Genomic DNA, 14,388 nt, shown 5'->3' with positions numbered 1-14,388 from the left:
TTCGAAAAACTAAGGATTTTCTTACCCCAGGAGTAGATTACCTTAGCCGTATTTGGCACAACTTTTTGGAATTTTTGGTCCTCAATGCTCTTCAACTTTGTATATGTTTTGGCTTTTTCACTATTTTGATCTGAGCGTCACTGATGAGTCTTATGTAGACGAAACGCGCATCTGGCGTATGAAATTATAATCCTGGTACTTTTGATAACTATTTACACCACTGGGTCGATGCCACTGCTGGTGGACGTTTCGTCCCCGAGGGTATCACCAGCCCAGTAGTCAGCACTTCGGTGTTGACATGAATATCAATTATATGGTCATTTTTATAAATTTTCTGTTTCCAAAACTTTGAACTTTTCGAAAAACTAAGGATTTTCTTACCCCAGGAGTAGATTACCTTAGCCGTATTTGGCACAACTTTTTGGAATTTTTGGTCCTCAATGCTCTTCAACTTTGTATATGTTTTGGCTTTTTCACTATTTTGATCTGAGCGTCACTGATGAGTCTTATGTAGACGAAATGCGCATCTGGCGTATGAAATTATAATCCTGGTACTTTTGATAACTATTGTGAATAATTTTTTGTACCTGTTAATTTCTTAGTATTCTATAAAGCAGAATGTATCCAAGGGCTTGTACATAAAGGAAAAAAGAAATTAGCCCAGTCTTTTAATTTCACCTTTCGGTATCTTGATGATGTACTGTTTCTAAATAATAATAGATTCAGTGATCACTTACATTTAATATGGCTGAGTACACTTGAAATTAACGAAACTACCGACTAAGATAATTCTGCTTCATATTTAGACCTTTTATCTCGAAATGACTACTGATGGTAGGTAAAATACCAACATTTTTGAAAAATGCGATGGTTTGAATTTTCCTATAGTCAACTTTCTATTTCTGTGTAGCAACATCTTAGCGGCACCAGCTGCATATGGATTTTATGTGTCTCAATTGTTATTTTACTTTAGAGCTAGCTAAAAGTACGTACATTTTGTTGAACGAGGAATACTGCTTTCTCAAAAGTTGCTAAGATAGGGCTATATAAAGGCAACAGTAGTATACCGCTGTTCAAACTCATAAATCCATGGACAAAAAACAAAATCGGGGTAACAAACTATGCCTCAATCAAGTTAAGGTCATCACTAAAGAATATTTACGGTCGCCATCTTGAGCTGATTTGCGATTTTGACAAAAGTGTGTCAAAAATCATATCTGGTATTCTTCCTCAGTCATAATAGCCTTCCATCATTACCGAACTGATCAAATAGATTACACGACGGTTGGTGTATACGGTGGAGGAAATACTGACCCTTCCTGATTTCACTCCCGGTTATTGGTTGAGTTCGTGTTGTTTCTAATTTATTATTTATAACTGTTGATGTAAATGTCTTTTGGTTTGATGAGTGTTTGTTGACTCATTGGTTTTGATTGTTATTGTATTAGTAAAGACTAGATATCCTTACTTATTTTCTGGAAATTTAGAAACGATCTGTCTCAACTAACTAATATTGAGTATACCAATTCTAATATCAATTTAGAATAGATATAAAATAAGTCGACAGTAGCTATATATATAGTATTTAGATATTTAAACCTTGTAGAGGGAACATATTATGATCACAGACACAATGAGAGATATCACATGAACGCTCTGAACATATCAGTACTCTTTTGTCAGTACGGTTGGCACTAAGTTCCATAAACGCTTCATGCCAGTCTGTTGCTGAGGCAAGACAATTGAGATGTCTCGATGGCAATCCTTCAACATGTCCTTGTTTTATTTGATGATGAGGAAAGTTGGTGTACCAAATCAAAACGTTAAGGTCAAATTCTGAAGTTAAAACTTAACGAAATTTAATTTGTAATAAATGGAATTCGGAAGTTAAACTTTCTGTATTTTAAATTTGCAATACTTTTTTTCATATTACAGATATCGAGACAACTAGCAATTTCAGTGTGGAAGTTACAGTTAAAGGGGAATCCAAATTATTTTCTTTTGAACTACACATTGCAATACGTCCATTTACGGACAACGTAGAAATTGAAGTAAATGATGAAGCAATAGATTTCATTCGTATTTACAAAAATAAATGTCATACCAAAAAAAGGTGAATGTGCAGAAATTGAATGCTCGTGTTTATACAAAGATAAAAAATTTTACTGGATTTTACAATTTTCGTTCTATTATTTCGGATACAGTTTCTATTTTGGGATTTTCTTTTATTGACGAACATAACAGGCACACGACTACATTGTCAAGGACTTACAATGGAACAGGTACGTATATATTGCTGTCAACGAAGAAGAAATCACAACTATTGATTTTTTTGTCTGTATATCTATTAACATAGTAATAGTAACAAAGAATTAGAAAGTCATACTAAATAAATTAAAAAACACCCAAAAATGATCACAGAAGATACCAAAGTGACAACTGATTAATCATAAGTCAGCAGGGTATATATATACCATAACAGAAAAAGACCAAACGAAAAGAGTACAAAAATGTAAGATAACGAAGGTGGGACTTGTTTTGTACGAAACAACTTGTAAGTTCTTTTCATTGGATAACAATGTGCTCTATTACCCTGGCAGACATGTGCTATTTACTTAATAATACTGAATGTTCTGTTATAACTGTCCATTAAATTTCCCAGTAATAAACTATGACGTTCATGTAAACACATAAACAGTAACCCAGTTAAGCGCTCAATTTATCAACTGACTCCGTGATGAGTACAAGTGTCTTTGCAATGAGATGTAGTAGCATGGTCTCCTCGTATTAACCAATCAACCAATCAACATCTGCACTTTCACATGAAATATAATTTTATCCTCAATCAACCAATGTCACACATGATAAACAATTGTTCTATACCTTACATGGTACGGGCATAGTCCGAAAAAAACATGTGGTTTACACCTGGTTTAACTAAACTATTATATTAAAATTGAGAATGGAAAGGGGGGTGTCAAAGAGACAACAACCCGACCATATAACAGACAACATCAGAAGGGCACCAACAGGTCTATTAGCAGACGCTGTACGGTGACGTTTCATAGAAACGGTAGATTTCCAATAGCATAGCTTGAACCATATTACATAGCAAACATAAGGTTGTTCGAAAGGACACATATGTATTGTAGCTTAGTGAATTTGGCCGACCAAGGTGCTCTGTAATGTATATAACAGACTTTTTTTGTATTTCGATTTGATGAACAACGCACTAAGGAATGATTTGTATGGGGTAATTTGTTATTATCCGTAGTCTGTATATTCATGATTTTTTTAATGAAACATAACTTGACATTGCATTTTATTTTATTTAGATGTTGGGTCTGTCCAAAGCCACATTGTCCTTCACAACAACAAATATGCCGGTTTGACAAGTAAAGGTATGATATTTTAAATATCGATACTTGTCCATTTCGTTTCCTTTTAATCTAATATCGTAAATTGCTAAACAATTCGATACCTCACTTTTTCATATTTTCCCTTATACACGTGATAGGCTAACATGAATCAAATTAATAAGAACATAATTTGTACATGTTATATTTGCACTTTTTTTTAAGTGTGTGTGAGTTTAGATTATACAAGTTAATTTAGATATGGAAACTCAGCTCGAAAAGCTTCGATGTTAGTATAGCTTTTCATTCAACTTTATAAATTGTTCAGCTTTATTTATTTTTTTAGGATTTCACATTTCTTCTGTCTTGCGGATTTTTTTTTCCTTGTAGGTCAAAAGACAAAATTGACTATGACACTTAACAGTTTGTTATTGATTTTTTACTGCTGCAGTTGTTGATTTTAACTAAGGTAAGATATTTCTTTTAATTCAGGTACTTAGTAATTATTTAAGGCGCCCAACATCAGCGTAACACAATATGAAATATAAATGGCAGCAAAAACTTGTAAACAAAGTGCATCGAACATCCTCATAGTATATTTTATCCATCTACAACTTATAGCATGTAATATTCTACCATTAATTTGTTAAGATGGAGACAGTTCAGATGAAAAAAGGTAAACCATATACATAAAACGTCATTATCTTTTCTGTGAGGACGTGCTTTACATACCAAAAAGACTTGGAAATATTTTCTTTTATGGTGTTTTGTTATCTTTATTATTAACATCGTCTTTGCGTTTTTCTTGTGAAATGATATTATAGTATATTCAGTCATGTCTGCATTTTTAAAAGTCTTATATTATCTTTTCAACAACATTAAAGGTGATAAATCTAAATTCCGTCTAAATCGCTAAATATCAACTCAGCAGGTAGATTTGTAGAAAGCAGGATACATATTAATGTCGTATAAGCATTCTTTCGACCAGAATATGTATATAACTCAGTTCAGTGGTTAACGTTTTTTTTTTCATTTTCTTCATAAACTTATCATTATTTGGACCCTCTTTATTTTACTGTTCTGAGTGAGTCCATGCTCCATGGCCGTACATTGATCTGTAATAGCTGACATGTTTAGAAATTGTGACGACTTTGATTAAGTGTTGTCTTGTTAGCACCCATATCACATTTGTTTATAGTCTATGTACATAGAGATAACTGTATTGTTTTAAGGTGTCGGACCACCAAATCACTCACTACAACGCATGTAAAAGTACACTGACAAAGTAGTGCTTTTGCAGTTACTGATTGCTTAAACCAACCAACAAATTTGCAGAGATGTAACTTTTGGTAAGAGAGAAATATGTTTAGACCATTTCAATTCGTATATGCGATTGCCCTTCAAATTTTAAGATTAATGCACAATGAACTGTATATAGTCTCGGATGTAAACCGTCGATGGTAGATACATAGGTGTTATACGTCCTAATCAAGGTATGAAAATAGGTCGGAAAAAAATATTTCCTTGATTTTGACAGTTGTAGGTAATTAATCCTACATTTTATTGTGGTACACATTTCTGTTTCATTAACATAATCTGACTTGTTTCTGTTGTGTTCGTTGGTTATGGTTAAGATAATTAATCATCCAATTCATTTGTTAGATTTTAGTTCGAATCAATGAAATCTATAAGATATATTTATATATAATTTCCTGTTTACAGAACTTTGAATTTTTAGAAAACTAAGGATTTTCTTATACCAGGAGTAGATTACCTTAGCCGTATTTGGCACAACGTTTTGGAAATTTTAGGTCCTCAATGCTCTTCAACTTTGTACTTGTTTGGTTTATCAACTGTTTTGATGTGAGCGTCACTGATGAGTCTTGTGTAGATGAAACGCGCGTCTGGCGTATTAAATTATAATCCTGGTACCTTTGATAACTATTTTACACCACTGGGTCGATGCCACTGCTGGTTTCGTCCCCGAGGGTATCACCAGCCCAGTAGTCAGCACTTCGGAATAAATGCATTATCAAGCTTACAAATCTAATCTTGAGTTATATTCTAATTTTTTTTGTGGGAAACTTTTTAGAAATTCAAATGTGACGTCATTTTGTGCGTTGATGGCTTTAGCTAACTCGGCTGTGTATTTGTATGTGCTAGTTTCTGATGTTTTATGTAATGTATCGGTTTTTTTTTGTAGTTTTTATCATGTATATTTATTATATAGTCATTTTATGAAATTTACTATTTGCAAAAGTATGAATTATTCTAAATAATAAGGATGTTCTTATCTCAGGCAGAAAACCCTAGCCGTATTGGTCACAATTTTTTTGGAACTTTTGGTCCTCAGTGCTCTTCTACTTTGTAATTGCTTTGGTTGTCGAACTTTTTTCATCTGAGCGTCACTGGTTAGTCTTAGGTGGACGAAACGCACGTCTGGCGTGTCACATTTTTACCCTGGTACCTTTTGTTAGCTATTATTCGTGTGTTTCTCTGTCCTATATGTTCTCCCTTTTATGTAAGTTGTAGTCCTGCCATGTAATTTTGTAATTTTAATGTTACATTGACATAACCATAAAAGCGGGAGGTTTGGCATGCCACCAAAACCAGGTTCAACCCACCAGTCTGTTCTTAAAATGTCCTGTACCAAGTCGGGAAAATGCCATTGTTATATTATAATTCGTGTCTGTGTGTGTTAAATGTTAATGTTGTGTGTGTGTGTCGTAGTTTAGTTCACTTCTTGATGTGTTTCCCTCAGTTTAAGTTTGTAACCCGGATTTTTTTTTATTCAATCAATTGATGAATTTCGAACAGCGGTATATTACTGTTGCATTCTTTTGGTAATTCAAACATTGTCAAAGCACCATCAATTCTTTATTTGTGTTTTCTATTATCTTGTTTTATAAACTTGAGGTTACATGGTTATTTAAGCTTGAAAGCAGGTAAAATAAGGTGAGAAATGTGTTTAGTTAACTTCCAGTGATGGGTATTTTCTTATATGCAATGTTATGTGAATTTTTTTTCTATAGTACTCGACAGGAAAAAACTTACTCGGGCACATTTTTTTTAAAAGTTAAAATTTAACAGAGACTAAGAGGGGAAAATCAGAGGTGGTATTACACCTATATAGATACTGTTCATAAGTTTAAACAGATAATGTTTACAGACCGTGTATAAGTGTACTGTCTTGTATGTTACCTACCGACGGTAGGAAATGAAAGGTACTGTTGATAGACAATATATAGGAAAACTGTCGTGTATGTTAACGACCGACGGTAGGGATTAGTTTTAATTCTATTTACAAATACTTTTGATAGATTGTGAATAACAGCTTTGTCTTTCATCTTTAACATCAACGATAGACATTGTAATAAAGGAAGATTATGTATGTAAATAAACTCATCTTAGATACCAGGACTAAATTTAGTATAACACAGACGCGCGTTTCGTCTACAAAAGACACATCAGTGACGCTCGAATCTAAAAAAGTTAAAAAGGCCAAATAAAGTACGAAATTGAAGAGCATTGAGGACCAAGTTCTTAAAAGTTTTGCCAAATACAGCTAAGGTAATTATGCAAAACCACCGGCGGTAGGTATGAACACATTATGTTGATAGACTGTGTCTAGGAGTGCAGTTTAGTATGTTGAACACTGACGATCAGTATAGACAAATGCTGTTGGTAGACAGTGTATAGATGCAGTATTTTGTATGTTAACTACCGACGGTAGGTATTGGCAAATACTGTATATAGGTAGTATATAGAAGGTGTATGTTGTATGTTAACCAACAACAGTTGGTATGGACATATTCTGCGCTGTAGACATGCTATGTATATGATTAATGTCTCGTATGTTTACGATCGACAATATGTATTTGTATAGACATATACTGTTCATAGACAGTGTATAGGAGTACTGTATTTTTTTGTTAACCACACACGATAGTTATATACACATATTGTAAATAGGAGGTCTATATGAATACTGTCTCCGATGCTAACATATCGATGGAAGGTATCGACAGATACTGTTGATAAACAGTCTATATTAGTACTGTTTTGTGTGTTAACAACCGACAGTAGGACTGTTGATAGATAGTCTTTAAAAATACTGTCTTGTTTGTTAACCATCTATGGTAGGTATAGACAGATACTTTTGATAGACAGTGTATAGGAGTTCTGTCTTGTATGTTAACCACCGATGGTAGGTATAGACATTTACCCCACCTCTTAGGAAATCAACCAATCCCTGTCCTTAATTAGCACCACGTGAATACCATGTATTACTTTTACCCGGTTCATGTTTTAGCAATAACCTGACAAAGACCATGTATTTTTTATACCCGGTCACTGTTTTAGCAATACCCTGTCAACGATAGAGTTATCGTTCTTTGCTCTCAACAGAAAATTTCAAAATGGCGACGAAACGGTTTGCGTCCCTGACAGCAGACGAGATTGAAAAAAAGAAAATGCTGATTAATTCTAAAGAAACAATCAAAAGTAACCAAAAAGCAGCAAGACTTCTTAAAGCATATTTAAAAGCAACAGACGAGGACGAACAGTTTGAGGAATATAGCTCAGGAAAACTAAACGAAGTGTTGGGGCACTTTTACATGAACGCACGTAAACAAGACGGTGAACACTACAAAGCTACATCGTTCGAAAACACCAGGCATGCTCTAAACAGACATCTACATGGGGTTCCTTACAGCCGAAAGATTGATATAATAAAGGACCCTGAGTTTTGTGATGCAAATGAGTGTTTTAAGGCAGCGCTTGCAGAGTTAAAAAGGTTAGGTAAAGGCAGTGTTGACCACCACCCAGTCATCAATGAAACAGACCGTATGAAATTATATGAATCTATTATAATGATCCCTGACGCACCAGAAGCTCTACTGAACAAAGTGCAATTTGATATTAGGCTATACTTTTGTAGAAGATCACATGAAAATATGCATGGAATGACAAAATCTACATTTAAAGTTTTAAATGATCCAAAGACTGGACTTAAATATGTGGCAAAGTGTGAAGATGAACTCACAAAAAATCATAGAGGTAATGACAGAGAATCAACCTCAGGCGTTATGCCCGAGTTCCCTGGATCACCCTATTGTCCTGTCAAATCTTATGAAACATATATCAGCAAACTTCATCCTTTATGCACTAGTTTATGGCAGAGGCCGAAGGAATCATTCAATGATGACGATACAATTTGGTATTGTAACTCACGATTAGGAGAAAAAACATTGGCAAAATTCATGACAAAGTTGAGTGAGGGGGCTAAACTTTCACAAATTTACATTAATCATTCCATTGTAACTGGAGCAACAATATTGACAAAAAGTATGTTTAATCCATCTCAAATAATGGCAGTGACCGGACATAAATCAGTTCAGTCTCTCACTGTTTATCAGAGAACTGACACTGAAGAGAAAATTGCAATGGGCCATGCAATGGGAAAAAGTCTAGCCATCCAAAATTCTGCTGTTCTAGCATTACCAGCACCTGAAAATTCAACTTTACTTGCCTTGCCGCCACCTGAAACAGTGAATGAAAGTACAAGTATTGTGCTGATGATTGAAGAATGTGGGGATGGACCTTCAGCTTGTCGTTCAGTCGCCATTTCAGAGTTGCAGGGTTTAAATATTTCTGATCTCTTTGCTGACTTTCAATCAAGTTCATTGCAAACTGAGACAATTGCAAATATCTCAAATGTTCAAAATAAACCAATCTTGCCCGCATTTTCAGGATGTACAATTGGAACAATTAACTTCAATTTTAATGTTTCAAAATGACATTGATGATCTTATTCAATTACACAATTTGTCAAAATTTACTGAGACTGTGATATTAGTTGATCATGCCATGGTGTTGTTTATTGTTGAATTAAATTTTTGTTTACACTTATATTTGTAGTATTTAACAAAGAAAAAGCCAGTCGATTCCTACATACGCAACATTTGGTGTTTGTCTTCTCAAACATATCCATCACTTGCCTGACTTGGCATTTGTTGTCAAAAACATGCGCATCATTTGTTGTTTGTCGTCTTAAACATGTCTATTTTTATTCATGTATGATTTCTATCAGTATGCATTTGTCGTCTCATACGTACAAGTTCATCATTTAATGTGGTCTCAAACAAGTCCATCACTTGGCATTTGTTGTCACAAACATGTGCATCATTTGTTGTTTGTTGTCTAATTCTAGTCCTTTGTTGTCTCAAACATGTGCATTACTTGGCAAGTTGTCTCAAATTTGTGCATCATTTGGCATTTGATCTCATTAGTTTTTTGTCGTTTCAAACATGTGAATCGATGGGGTAAATTCGTTACATAGTCATTTACTAACCGGGTACGGAATTTACCCTGGTCAGTAGGTTTGATACCTGACTCGGCTTCGCCTCACCAGGTATCAAACCTACTGACCAGGGTAAATTCCGTACCCGGTCAGTAAATTACTATGTAACTAATAATACTGTTAATGTACAGTCTATACGAGTACTGTCTTGATGAGTCTTATGTAAACGAAACGCGCGTCTGGCGTACTAAATTATATTCCTGGTACCATGATAAATATTGTTTGTTTAACATCAACATTAGATATAGACAAATGCATTTGATAGACAATGTATAGGAGGATTATAGTGTGTTGAAACAACCAACAATAGGAATGAAGATATTATGTTTAAAAACTGCATTATATGCATAGGAATACTGTCTCGTATGTTAACCAATGATGGTAGGTAAAGAAAGATAATGTTGATATACAGTTTTTAGGAGTACTGTCATGTTTATAACCCACATACAGTATGTATAGATGGATACTATTAATAAACTGTGTATTGAGTACGTTTTTGTTTATCTCAACATCCGACGTCAACAATAGGTATGACAATATTTTGTTTTTAGAAGGAATATATATATATATATGTATAGTATTTTAAGCTCTGCGGAAAGATATGAACATATTCTGTTGACTGACTGTGTATAGGAGAACTATATCATAGCACAACTTCCGACGGAAGTTTGAAAATAGTTTAATGACAGACGACAGTGTTTCGGAGGAACATTTTCTATTTTAACCTCCGACTGAGTATATGAGAACTGTTTCATATGTTAACCACTGAATGTAGGTATAGACATATGATGTTGATATACCGAGTATTGGAGTTCTTGCTTGTTCGTTAAACACCGATGGGAGGTGTATAAAGATAGATACTGGTGATAGACCTATATGAAGAGTGCTGGCTTGTATTTTAACCACTGATGGTAGGTGTAGACAGATATTAATGACATACAGTGTACTGTTTTTTTCTTCAGAAAAAACATCAATAAAGCAAACATCGACTTGACATTTTTCTGACAACAATGTTCGTATACGAATCTTTTTTTTTTATCAATACATCATTTATGTATCCTGTTAATCCATGTACTAAATAATATTATAGATAAAGGGATGTTACGTCAATAAAAAAAAACTGTTATCAAATTATTTTTTCAGCTGCTGCGTTATACAAAAGTTATCGGTGGTGCCTTTGATCATATTATCAATAACTATTCAATCCAAAGTGGTGTGTATTTATCGACATGCCTGGTGACTGCGGAAGAAACACGCTCTTTGTCATATAAAAACCCTGTTGTTTTATATACGCATGGGTCTTACTGAAGAAGCGGTATTTGTAGATATGTGCATATTGTGAACTTTAACTTGCATAGTGTAATTGATTTGACTGATATAGCTGGTGTATGTTAATAGTGCATAAATTAACGGAGCTTAAGACAACCTGTGATACCTGGAAAAGTATACATAATAATCTGATTCACCGAAATGGTCAGTAAATGACACCAACAGTTTATCTGCAAGTAAACCGTTTGTTCTACATTTTAGCAACATTTTGGCACGGAATGGCATAGACAATATATATATCAAGTTATGTCAATTTTTTTTATTGCTGAAACATTACTTGTGACTTCCCAGCGGTGTTTTACTATCGTGCTGTATTAAGATTAGTCTTCAGTTTGAAGTTCATTCTAGTAGTACAGTCGTTCTGTTACTATTTCCAACACATACTGTTCTTGTCTTTTTGGCACATATTACAATGTAGTGCTGTGACTTTGAAGACGTCTAACATCAAACAAATCATTAGTTATGTAAAAGTAACGACTAGGAAATTGATCGCCAAACTACCACAATCAAAATTCTTAATATCAAAGATACACGAAATATAAATGAATTAAAAAAAACTAATTACAGTTTGCAAATGTCTTCTTTTACATGTTTAAAATATACTGTTTTCAAAATACATATAGTGCTGAATCTGATAAAAAAAAATCATGTGAATGATAGTGGCGTTTCAATGTCAATGTTCTTAATACCTCAGATATGTATAAATCAAAATGTGTGGTGTCCGCTCCTTTTAGTCCCGTCATCTAATTTGGAAATATAGGGTGTATATTGTAGATCCCCGATGATCTAGAGATTGGAATACTGTATAAAATTGAAAGTTTGGATATTCGACTGTTTTAAATATCGAACATTGGGAAATTTCCAGCATCTGTGTGAATCGCCTTTTTATTACTGCCATATATTGTCGGATATGTGTTAAAAGTTGATACTGTGATTGTCTCCCTTTAATGATGAATCAAAACCGATGCCTATCATGTGAGTCATATTTTGATTAAACTGAATATAATTATGTATATAACTGCCTTATTATGTGACATTCCAAATCAGGAGCGTGCAATTCAGTAATGTTTTTGTATGGGTGTATATCGTTTTTGTACTTGTTTGGATATACTGTGAAAGTACTTTTATTCGTGGGGTACCAATTTTTGTGGATTGCTTTATGCACGAATCTAAGTGTCCAACGAAATATAATAAGGGGTGTCCTAGTCAAGAAATAGAAAGATCCCCATGTAGGTTTGACTAACGTTAATATCTAGAGAATACATTGAATATCTGCACACCTACCAAATGCACTATTAACTCCAACTGCATGCGGGATTATACCCATTTAATCTTTAAAGAACTTAATTATACAACCGTTGACCTATTAATTTTCATACAAACTATTGTTGATCGTCGAAAGTCAGATTTCCGGTGGTGATATGCTATGATAAAGTGTTTATTTTATTGTGAAATATTTTTTGGCAAACGGCAATACAATGCAATGAAGAAATGTACATTTGTAGTTTGGATCGAATCATGAAACATTATGGAGCGGTGTAAGTCAACGTACTTTGATGCATTGTGTACAATTTGTATAGCATTAACCATGTGATAAAACCAATAGTGTAATACAAACTGTTTATAAAATCGAAATTTAAACCCAAAGATGAAAACTTAAATAGATATTGTTCAAAATAATATTAAATCCATGAATACTTCCGTAGAGGTTCAACCATCAATTTAACGTGTCACATTGTTATATTCATTACATCCTTGCGTTTTTTAAGTATACTGTTTGATGTTTTTAAATATTTGAAGCATTTCCTTTTTGACTTATATTAGTACCTAGTATGAGTCATTGTCAATAGTCGATATATATTCATGAATAACATATAGATAGTATGAAATCTATGGCATTGTATGGTATACTAGATTCCTATAGTTTGCGTTTCTAAATCTTTCAATTAAATCGTCGTTTTTGTTGTTCACGTATATTGTTTACCGTTTTATACATTCTTTGGATTAACAATAAGCTATAAATACATATTAGACGAGCCTTCTTGTTACATCCCTGGTTAAAGTATAACAAGTATTTTCAATTTTGATCATGCAAGTCACATGCTTTTGTCTATTTTCCTTTCTTACAAATCGTTTGTAATGCATTTTCTTTCAAAACGTCAATTGAAAAACAGGTTTTTGTTTTTAGTTTGAGGTTCACTAATATTATTTTGTGGTATTTAGATTGTTCGCAGTAATTGTAAAAACTAGTTTTTTTGTTAAATGAAATTGATGACTTTCATTGTTCATTAGTTTACATAACCTAAAAAGGCAAACAACGTTTTGTCGTTTGTTAGTTCAAGTGTTGTTCTAATTTGAAATGTACATGGCTTTCTTAATAACACATCATGATGTTTTACTTTTATCACATTCACTGTATTAATTTTTCTTCATTTTTTTCTTTCAGTCATGGTAAAACAAAGTATCGTAGTACTGCTTGTATGGCAATTTTTCTATTTATAGTTTTTGTACAATATACTGTTTATGCTATTCGATGCTTAAATAGATAGGAACAATAATACCCGAATATGTCTAGGTAATTTATCAAAACATCTGTTACCTGTGTATACATGACAACTTTTTAAAGTTGACCAACTGTATGAAATCTTGATAGTTTTTTACAATTGTTATTGTTTTTTTAATGTATCCAAATATAATTTGAAATTGTTGAACTCGAGATTTCCGAAATCCATCAAAACTTCTACTGAACCATCGCTTAACAATACCTTACCCTACACTAGCCCGAATCCTTGTAAGTTTACAAATATTGCAAAAATGACAAATGTACGTGACAGAAATGCAACAAAACCACACGCAAGACCATTCATCGGACAGAAACTCACAAACAAAAACATAATTATCGATACAACATGCAAACCACAGAGAAACAACAAACCTATTCCAACAACGACAGACACCATAACATTTAACAGACAATGACCTGCTTACAATTTCATGACAATGATGGTGTGGAAAGGCAATTTAAAAATAAACACATGAGTTTGGATGCACGAATACCGAGAGCAGTAAAAACTTATACTCGATATAACAGTCACATTTGTGAGTATAACAATGATGGTATTGAAAGGCAATTTGTTTTTTATTATTTGTACTATAAACGATTATGGGGTCTATAACAACTACAGAGTGTTATTTTAAATCTGTCCGCCTCATATCCCTGTTATTATATGGGATATATGAGATGCAAGTACTGAATGAAATTGTGAAATATATGTGATTGGACATCAACAATATTTCTTTTGATTACATTTAACAAATACTAGGTGCGTTTGTATGTCTTTT

The sequence above is a fragment of the Mytilus trossulus genome, chromosome 13 (genome assembly GCF_036588685.1).
Source record: "Mytilus trossulus isolate FHL-02 chromosome 13, PNRI_Mtr1.1.1.hap1, whole genome shotgun sequence".
NCBI classification, from domain to species: domain Eukaryota; kingdom Metazoa; phylum Mollusca; class Bivalvia; order Mytilida; family Mytilidae; genus Mytilus; species Mytilus trossulus.
The sequence above is the reverse complement of the archived record's forward strand: the minus strand, read 5'-3'. Positions refer to the sequence as shown.